Here is a 9,632-nt window from a genome sequence, read left to right as displayed (position 1 = left end):
GGACTCCTTTCTATCTATGAATACTTTAGGCCCCTCATGTAAGTAGAGTCCTGATAGATTTGTCTTTTGTGTCTGCCTTATTTTAACTTTCATTCATGTATCATGTATCAGCATTTCCTTCCCTTTAAGCTGGAATAATACTCCATTGTACGTATAGACCACATTTTGTTTATCCATCCATCCATCAATGGACATTTGGGTTTCCACCTTCTGGATAGTGTGAATAATGCTGCTATGAACATCAGCACACAAATATCTGTTTGAATCCCTGCTTTCAATTCTTTTGTGTGTATACCCAAGAAATGGAACTGCCGGGTCAAAGGGTAATTCTAAATTTTTGCAGGACCCGCCATCGTGTCCACAGTGGCTGCACCACTTTACATTCCATTACCAACGCACAAAGCTTTCAATTTCTCACTCTTGCCAACACTCACACAGTATTTTCTAAAAATAATCTTTAAACCTTTTGCTTTAAATATATTTTTGTCAGAACTTTGTAGCTGTAGATTCCAGCTAATTCTAATTATGAAATAATGACTACCATATACACTAATTGGAAAGTCCTCATTAGCACACCAGTCAAAACTGATTTATCCTCTGTTGGTAAAAGTCTGGCTTCATTTTTACATGTTTTCATTAAAAATTGGAAAAAAAAATCTCACTTTTGAATCTTAATAGTCAGAGCTGTGCCATGAATTTGTTGCCCGAGTGAAATAAAACACTGCCAGTCTCAGTATTTCTTCCTAATGCTGCTTTATTTTCAAGGGGTTCTCTCTCCAGATTGAGGTACTGACACTACTGAGATGAAAGAGGTGAGCTCTTCATAAACAAAAACTGTTTCAAATTGTCCCTTTACTTGGCAGCCCAAGAAGTTTTCACACACAGGGACATTGCGCAACAGTAACATTTAAGATGTGTAAGAAGTATGTGTTTCGTTTGTGAAGTGGGGGAATGATGATTGTGAAGGGGAAAAGGACACTGAAGAGTGGGAATGGGGGAAAAACATTGAAGTTGACTCTCTTAAAAACGTATGTGCCTGGGCACCTCCTGGAGGTGTGTGTATCCTCCTGGAGGTGTGTGTATCCTCCTGGAGGTGTGTGTATCCTCCTGGAGGTGTGTGTATCCTCCTGGAGGTGTGTGTATCCTCCTGGAGGTGTGTGTATCCTCCTGGAGGTGTGTGTATCCTCCTGGAGGTGTGTGTACCCCACTTTAAAGACTGCCTAATTAGCCCTGGCCGGTTTGGCTCGGCGGTGGAGTGTACGTCGGCCTGTGGTCCAAAGGGTCTTGGGTTTGATTCCTCGTCAAGGGCCCATATCTGGGTTGCATTCAATCCCCGGCCCTGGTTGGGGTTTTGTGGGAGGCAACCAATGTGTCTCTCTCACATCGTTGTTTCTCTCTCTCTCTCTCCCCCACTCTATCTGAAGATAAAATGGAAAATAGTATCCTTGGGTGAGGATTTAAAAAAAAAAGAGAGAGAGAGAGAAATCCCCTTCTGTGTTTAGTTTTCCTTACATGTTCATTAATTTCATTGTTCAAATTCTTGCATCGGATATCTGCTTTTAGTTCTTTTTCTTCTTCTTGAAGTACATCCTTTAGAACTGCCTTTGGTGGGGACCTGTTGATGGTAAACTAAACTTGTTTTCTGAAAATAATCTTGTGCCTTTGCACTAAATGATAATTTACAATTCTAGGTTGACATTTATTTCCTCTCAAAACTTTGACCATATCATTCTGTTGTCTTCTAGCTTCGATTGCTGCTGCTAAGTCGTCTCGATGTTCTCTTTAGGCAATCAGTTTCTTGGGGGGTACATTTAAGACCTCTTCTGTCATTCTGCAGTTTCACTATAACATGTCATCCTGCTTATGATCTGTTGGGCTTCCTAAATCCAATGATTCCTATGATCAAATCCAGGACATTTTCAGATATTATTTAGTATCACCTTTTATTTTTGTATTGTTGAAAGCATTACAGATATCCCTCCTTTCCCCCCATTGACCCCCTCCTCCCCGCTCCCAGCACCTTCCTGCTTTCCCTAAACTATTGTCTGTGTCCACTGGTTGTGTATATATGCATGTAAGTTCTTTGGTTTATCCCCATCCCTCTGAGGTTTGTTAGCCTGTTCCCTGCACCTCTTTTGTTTTTTATATCCTCACCCGAGGACATTTTTCGATATTTTGTTCAGATAGAGTGGGAGGGAGAGAGAAACATCGTTGTGAAAGGGACACATTGAGTGGCTGCCACCCACATGACCCAACCAGGGCAAACTGCAACCGAGGTACGTGCCCTTAGCGGGAACCGAACCCGGGTCTCTCTGGACCGCAGGCTGATGCTCTAACCGCTGAGCCAAACTGGCCAGGGTTCTTTTGTTTTAATTTGATCTTTTCTACTCTATCCCCAAACTTATTACTATTTTCTAGTTTCTGTGCATTTATGTATTTCTGCTATATATTAGGTAATGTATAGTGGGTAATTTTTCAAATTTTAGTTTGTTTTCTTTGGCTGTGTTCAATTTGCTGTTTAATGTATCCATTCTACTTTCACTTTCAGTGACTTTTTCATTTGTGTAAGTTGATTATTTTTTAAATTTGCCTGATCTACCTCAAAGAATTTACCATTGGCTTTTTGATACCTTTATTTCTCCAGTTTTTTAAAAAGTACAATCATTTTGTACTCTGCATCCAATACTTCCAATAGGTAAAGTATTTGGTTTGTTATCATTTCTTATGTATAATAGCTTATTTTCTCATGTTTTGTAATTTTGGATTGTGAGCTCATATTTGCATGGGCATTATCTACTGGAACACTCTGAGGCCCCAGTTAAGTATGCATCTCCCAAAAGAGAATCTGTGTTTGCTTTTGCCAGGCACCCCAAGGCACTATCAACTGAAGGTCACTTTAATATTGCAATTTTTTTTTTTTTAATTTTTTCCTGTCCGGCTGGTGTGGCTTAGTGGTTGAGCATAACCCATGCACCAAGAGGTCGCCGGTTTGATTCCCATTCAGGACACATGCCCAGGTTGTGGGCCTGATCCCCAGTAGGGCATGCAGGAGGCGGCCAATCAATGTTCTCTCTCATCAATGTTTCTATCTCTTTCTCCCTCTCCCTTCCTCTCTCTCTAAAATAGAAAATAAAAAAAAATAAAAAAATTTTTTCCCCTTTATTGACTTTAGAAAGAGGAAGGGAGAAGAAGAGATAGAAACACCCATGAGAGAAAACATCGACTGGCCACTTCCTGCATGCCCCCCACTGGAGATTTGGCCCACAACCTGGGCATGTGTCCTGACTGCGAATTGAACTGTGACCTCTTGGTGCATGGGTTGATGCTCAACCACCAAGCCACACTGACAGGGCACGATTTATTTCTGAGGCTTTGATGGTAGCATGCACCTGAACTTGAATGACATGTAAGGGCAAACCTGTGGTTTAAAATTCTTGGGGGGAAATTTCTTACAGAAGAATTTATTTTCCCACCTAAAACTAAGGCTTTAACAAATTTCCTTATAGCACGTAGGATTTGGTTTTCCCGACAGCCCTTTTACTGATGGTATAGGCCTTTGAATGTCACATCTGTATGTGAGAGTCCAAGTTTTACTTCTCCGTCTTACCAAGGCCGCGACTCTTGTCTCACATGCAGGTGTTACTAGCAAAGGTTCTAACCAGTTTCTTTGAGTTTCAGTTTCTTCCTCTGAAAGATGAAGCTAATAACAGTACCCACATTATAGAGTTGTTGTAAACTTAGTATTTGTAAAGTGCTTAGAGTAGGGTGTAGCATATGGTAATCAGTCAGTAAACACTAGCTCTTAGTGTTAGCTGGTATTTTTACCAACTGGCAAATGACCTTAGGGAAGCAGTAGCTCCAGTGCTCTTTGCTTTTTGGTCCTTAAAGAATTCCCTTTCTCTGTTAGTTCAGCTATTTATTTAATGTTTGTTATATTTCATCAAGAATTCCCAGGTGTTTAATAGTTTGTTTTTATGAATATCTATTCCCCAGTACTTCTGGAAAAAAAGTTCCAACATTTTTGCTGTACTCAAAAAGGCCTATGAACACAACTGGTTGTAAAACTCAGCTTAACCCGATTCTTGATTGTTAGACGAAAGCATGGATGTTAATGATTTGGTCATTCTATTGATCTTTATTTGCTCTATGTATGATGATGCATGTAAAGACTTACTCATTTTTAAGGCCCTGTTGGTAAAATAGCTGAAGAACCATTGAATGCTATGAACTTTGGTAAATAGTATAGAATGAAAAAAGGTACATAAATGAGACTATAGGTTCACATCTAAATCTGGTATAAGTGAGGAAGTTTGTACACCCAAATGCCTCTGTATTTTTTCAGTGTGTTCAGTGGGATTGGAAAAAAGGTTATCTTTTTATTATTTTTAAAATCCTCACCGAGGACATTCTTGGAGGGAGGGAGGGAGGGTGTGAGGGAGGAAGAGAGAGAAAAACATCGATCAGTTGCCTTCTGTACATGCTGGGCCGGGGACTGAAGCTACAACTCAGGTATGTGCCCTGACCTGGAATTGGACCGGCAACCTTTTGGTGCACAGGACAATGCTTAACCAACTGAGCCACTCTGCCAGACAGGTTAGTTTTCAAAAAATGTTTGAAAACAGCCCTGGCCGGTGTTGCTCAGTGGTTAGCATGTCTTCCCATGCACTGAAGGGTTTTGGGTTTGATTTCTGGCCAGGGGCACATACCTGGGTTGCAGGTTTGATCCCTGATCCCTGTTGGGGAGTGTGTGGAAGGCAACCAATCAATGTTTCTCTCTCTCCCTCCGTCCCTTCCACTCTCTCTAAAATCAATGGAAAAAATATCCTTGAGTGAGGATTAACAACAAAATAAAAAAAATGATTTAAAAAATGTACTACTACACATGAGTAATAGCTTACCTGGGGTACACTGGTTAGTTGGTTCTACCTTGAATTATTTGTCTTCATGGAGGAAAATGCAATGATAAAGGATAAACACGTGAGCAAGTAATGAATTCAAGTTACTCACTGTTCACCTTCATAATCAAATGGAAAAGGCAAGATGCAGGACAGTAGACACATTATGCTAGCATTCCTATAAAAACATGTAAGCTTGATTATGTAGAGTATCTCTGAAACGACTCATAGAAACTGAACAGTGGTTTGTGCCTCTAGGGAGAATGATTTCCTTTATGCTATGCTTTTGTAGGTTGTACCATGTGACCACATTATCGACACACACAAAAAAGCCAACATAGTTTTTAAAAGGAACTCAAAATATTGTCTTTACAAGATTTTTCTTCTCGAGGATAGCATTCTCAAACTGTAAGGTAAAACTGGTCATTAAAAAAACACGATATGACTGGTGCAATTAAGAACTGGATAAAGATAGTTGGCAGTGAGGATGATGAGCAGTGATAATCAGTGTTAATATCAAAATAAAAGTTAAAATAAACCCACCTTTCTTTAGAGATCTTTGATGCCTATTTCCCTGAAAGTAGGAGACTTTTGTAAGTCGGCTACCTAACATGAATGCTGAGCTCTTAGCAAGAAGGTCCACTTGGTAAAAATTCTGCTAATAGCCACCTGACAGCATAATTTATCACTTATTTCCAAGTATCTGGGCATTGTTCACTCATTGCTAAAAGTCACTTAAAAGTACAGGGGATGCCCTGGCCAGATTTGTTCAGTGGTTAGAGCGTCAGCCCATGGACTGGAGAGTATGGGTTCAGTTCCGGCTAAGGGCATGTACCTTGGTTGCAGTTTGACCCCGGCCCTGGTTGGGTTGTGTGGGGGCAGCCAGTAGATGTGTCTCTCTCACATCGATATTTCTCTCTCTCCATTCTTCCCTCTCTCCCTTCACTCTATCTGAGATAAATGTAAAAAATGTCTTCGGATGAGGATAGAAAAAATAAAAATAAAAAAAATAAAAATAAAAATAAGTACAAGGGGAAAAGTTACCACTTGTCCGGCCAGTATGGCTCAGTGGCTGAGTGTTAACCCATGCACCAAGAGGTCGCTGGTTTGATTCCCAGTCAGGGCACATGCCCAGGGTGTGGGCCTGATCTCCAGTGGGGGGCATGCAGGAGGCGACAATTGATGATGTTTCTTTCTCTCCCTCTCCCTTCCTTTCTCTCTAAAATCAATAAAGGAAAAAAAATGTCTATCCTTAAAAAAAAAAAGTTACCACTTAATGTGTTGGATTCTCAACATATTTTAAGCCTGGGAAAGGAAAAACTAGATGTTAAATTCAGAAAGTACATGTCAATTCAGTGCTGATTTCTAAAATGGGAACAAGATTCAATAGCATCTAACTCATTAACCGGAAAAATTTTACTTTTCTCCCCTCTATAGTATATCATTAAATACATTAAAAGTATATTGCCCTGGCTGGTTTGGCTCAGCAGTTAGAGCGTCAGCCCGTGGACTGGAGATTCCCGGGTTCGGTTTCCGCTAAGGGCGTGTACCTCGGCTGCAGTTTGTCCTGGCCCCGGTTGGGGTTGTGTGGGTGGTGACCAGTCGATGTGTCTCCCTCTCTCTCTCTCTCTCTCTCTTCCTCCCTCTCTTCTGAAGATAAAGGCAAAAATGTCCTCGGATGAAGATTAAAAAAAAAAAGTATAATATTATTATATTATTAATTATTGCGTATATTAATGAATGGAATGCAAACTGTGCATGCACTCTGGAGTGAGGAGGGCTCTGAGGTAACGGGTGATGGTGACGTCCAGGCCCAGGGCTGATGGAGGACTGCAACTAGCTCATTCCCTTCTATCTCACCTGCTAAAAAGGAGAGCCTGATGCTGTGTTGTCAAGAGGACCACCAGGCACAGGTCCGAAGCTCATGTGAACAGAGGGTGCACAGCCTGGGCCGACTCACAACACTGCCCCGCTCACCCCAAGCACACTCACAGCTCCTTCCCCTTCCACAATTCCTCATGCAACGCTAAGGATGGCCCAGTTGGTTAAGCCTCAGCCACTTTGCTAGTCTAGGGAGAGGGGAAAAAGTCAGTGGAGAAAAGTGAGAAAGATTTAATAATAAAGCTGTGGGGGGGGGGGAACATTATTAACTTCACTTTTGATATGTCTGAGGTGCCTTTAAGATTACCCAAGTGGACATTTCTAATAAGCACCTAGTAGAAAAGCTGGGTATATAGGTAGGAGATTTGGGGTCATTCTCTTATAATCACCGAGGTCAGGAGGGTAGATGGCAGAAGTGTCCAGCAGTGGATTTCCATCTTGGCTGCACAAAACAAAACCCACAACATAAAATTGATGCCTGGCCCTGGCCGTGTGGGTCAGCTGGTTGAAGTGTCGTCCCACACACCAACAAGTGGTGGGTTCGATCCCCAGTTGAGGTGCATGCAGGAGGCAACTGATCAATGTTTTTTTCTCTCTCCCCCTTTCCTGGCTCTAAAATCAATTTAAAAAAATTAAAACAAATTAGTACAAACAACAACAACAAAACACTGATGCCTGACCTTGCCTCCAGAGATTCTGATTTAATTTGGTTTGGGGTGCAGTCCAGGCAATGGAATTTCTGAAACTTCTCCAGGTGATTTTATCAAGTAGCAAAGTAAAGAACCCTTAGCTTTAGAGGAGGAAGAGAACCCAGGATTGATCCCTAGCCCAGGGACATAAAAATGTGACAGTTAAGCAGAAGAAGGAGGCTGTAAGGGAGAGTTGTGGCCCCCAAAGGAGAAAAACAGTGGTGTTACAGAAGCCAAGGGAAGACCACATAAGAAAGGAGATGGAGAGTCAAATACTGCAGAGAAGACTCTAAAAGTGTCCATTTACTAACATGATGTATGGGTCTTACTAGAGCATAGTAGGAAACAGCCCCCCAACAGCTAGCTACCGTAATTTCAAAAATCAAGCAAATTTTGCATTCAATCCTTTCTATCCTTACCCAAGGATGTTTTTATTAATTGTAGAGAGAGAGAGAGGGAGGGAGGGAGGAAGAGAAAGAGAGGAAGAGACACCAATTTGTTGTTCCATTTATCTACCATTCATTGGTTGATTTGATTCTTTTATGTGCCGTGACCAGGGATTGAACCTGCAACTTTGGTATATTGGGACGACGCTCTATTTAAAAAAATTTTTCCCCTTTATTGATTTGAGAGAGAGAGAGAAAGAGAGAGAGAGAGAGAGAGAGAAACATTGATGAGAGAGAACACTGATTGGTTGCCTCCTGCATGCCCCCCATTGGGGACAGGCCCACAACCTGGGCACGTGCCCTGACCAGGAATCGAACCAGTGACCTCTTGGTGCATGAGTCAACGCTCAACTACTGGGCCACACCGACTGGACTGGGGCGATGTTCTAACTAACTGAACTACCTGGCCAGGGCCTTGCATTCTATTCTTTAAATAATTTTTTTTTTAATCCTCACCCGAGGATATTTTTACATTTATCTTTAGACAGAGTGGGAGGGAGGGAGAGAGAGAAACATCCATTGTGAGAGAGACACATTGAGTGGTTGCCCTCCGCACAACCCCTACTGGGGCCAGGGATGAACCGCAACTGAGATACATGCCCTTGGCTGGAATCGAACCCGAGACTCTTTGGTCTGCAGGCCAATGCTCTAACCGTTGAACCACACCAGCCATGGCAACATTTTAAATTTAATATAAAATATTTAAATAAGATATCATAGGAAAAACAAAATAAGAAGTCTAAACTTTATGAGCTATCACAAGAGATTATTTCCATTTTCTGGGTTCTTATACTTAACCTGCAAACAAAGTGCGTCTGATTATAGCCCCAACTTATCTGTCCATACTGACTCCACTGGCTGTAGAAATTCCACTTTTTTTCAATAATCAATAATTTTAATTAAATAAGGAACAAATTCCTTGGTTAGCTGAGCAGGTTCCAGTGGGAACAGGTCAATATATTTTCTCTGATATTTATCTGTGAACAACTTTAGTTTCAGTGTTACAGGTGCAATTCATAAGGCTTTCTTGTGATGAAAACTAGTTTTCTTATTTAAGCATTGATATTAACAAGGCTCCCTTATACGTAATTCTTATACTTAGTAAGTATTCAAAAGTTTGTTGAATGAATAAAGGAAAATGTGTATTTATAGTTAGATGAGTTAGAACAGTCAAATCATCCCATGTCAAAAAAAAAGCCCCTCATTCTACTAAACCACGAGAAGATAGGGAGAAGTACATGCCATCTACAAACCCAACAGTGATGACGTTTTATCCAGTCTCAGGAAAGTATTGTGAAGTTAGGCAGTCTGGTGTCAGGTCTGAATTACACCACCACCCAGCTGGGACTTCTTCCAAAGCTGGAAGTACCTTTGGGCTGCCAGGGACAGGAAGCAGAAAGAGGGAAGGGCTCAAGTTCTCTCAGCAGTCTGCTTCATTCAGAGCAGTTCCTTTTTATTTAATATACTGGAGTTTGACTTCACATGAAAATAGGGGTCCTTGCTTAAAAAAAAAAGTATGAGCCCAGATGGTGTGGCTCAATGGTTGAGTGCCTTCCCATGCACCAAGAGGTTGCCGGTTCGATTCCCGGTCTGGGCACATGCCCAGGTTGTGGGCCCGATCCCCAGTGGGGGGCATGCAGGCGGCAGCCAGTACATGTTCTCTGTCATCAATGTTTCTGTCTTTCTCCCTCTACCTTCCTCTCTAAAAAAAATCAATAAAG

At 41.5% G+C, this 9,632-nt stretch overlaps 1 protein-coding gene across 1 annotated transcript in view; it reads right to left on the bottom strand.

Moving 5' to 3' along the window:
* Positions 1–9,159: 9,159 nt before the first annotated feature.
* Positions 9,160–9,632, bottom strand: part of NLK (nemo like kinase) — a 151,136-nt gene continuing 150,663 nt past the window's right edge. The window contains exon 12 of the transcript XR_004960268.1: positions 9,160–9,287. The gene's annotated coding sequence lies outside the window, so the exon portion shown is untranslated. The remainder of the gene's footprint in view (positions 9,288–9,632) is intronic.

The sequence above is a fragment of the Molossus molossus genome, unplaced genomic scaffold, assembly GCF_014108415.1.
Source record: "Molossus molossus isolate mMolMol1 unplaced genomic scaffold, mMolMol1.p scaffold_m16_p_19, whole genome shotgun sequence".
NCBI lineage: Eukaryota > Metazoa > Chordata > Mammalia > Chiroptera > Molossidae > Molossus > Molossus molossus.
The sequence above is the reverse complement of the archived record's forward strand: the minus strand, read 5'-3'. Positions and strand labels throughout refer to the sequence as shown.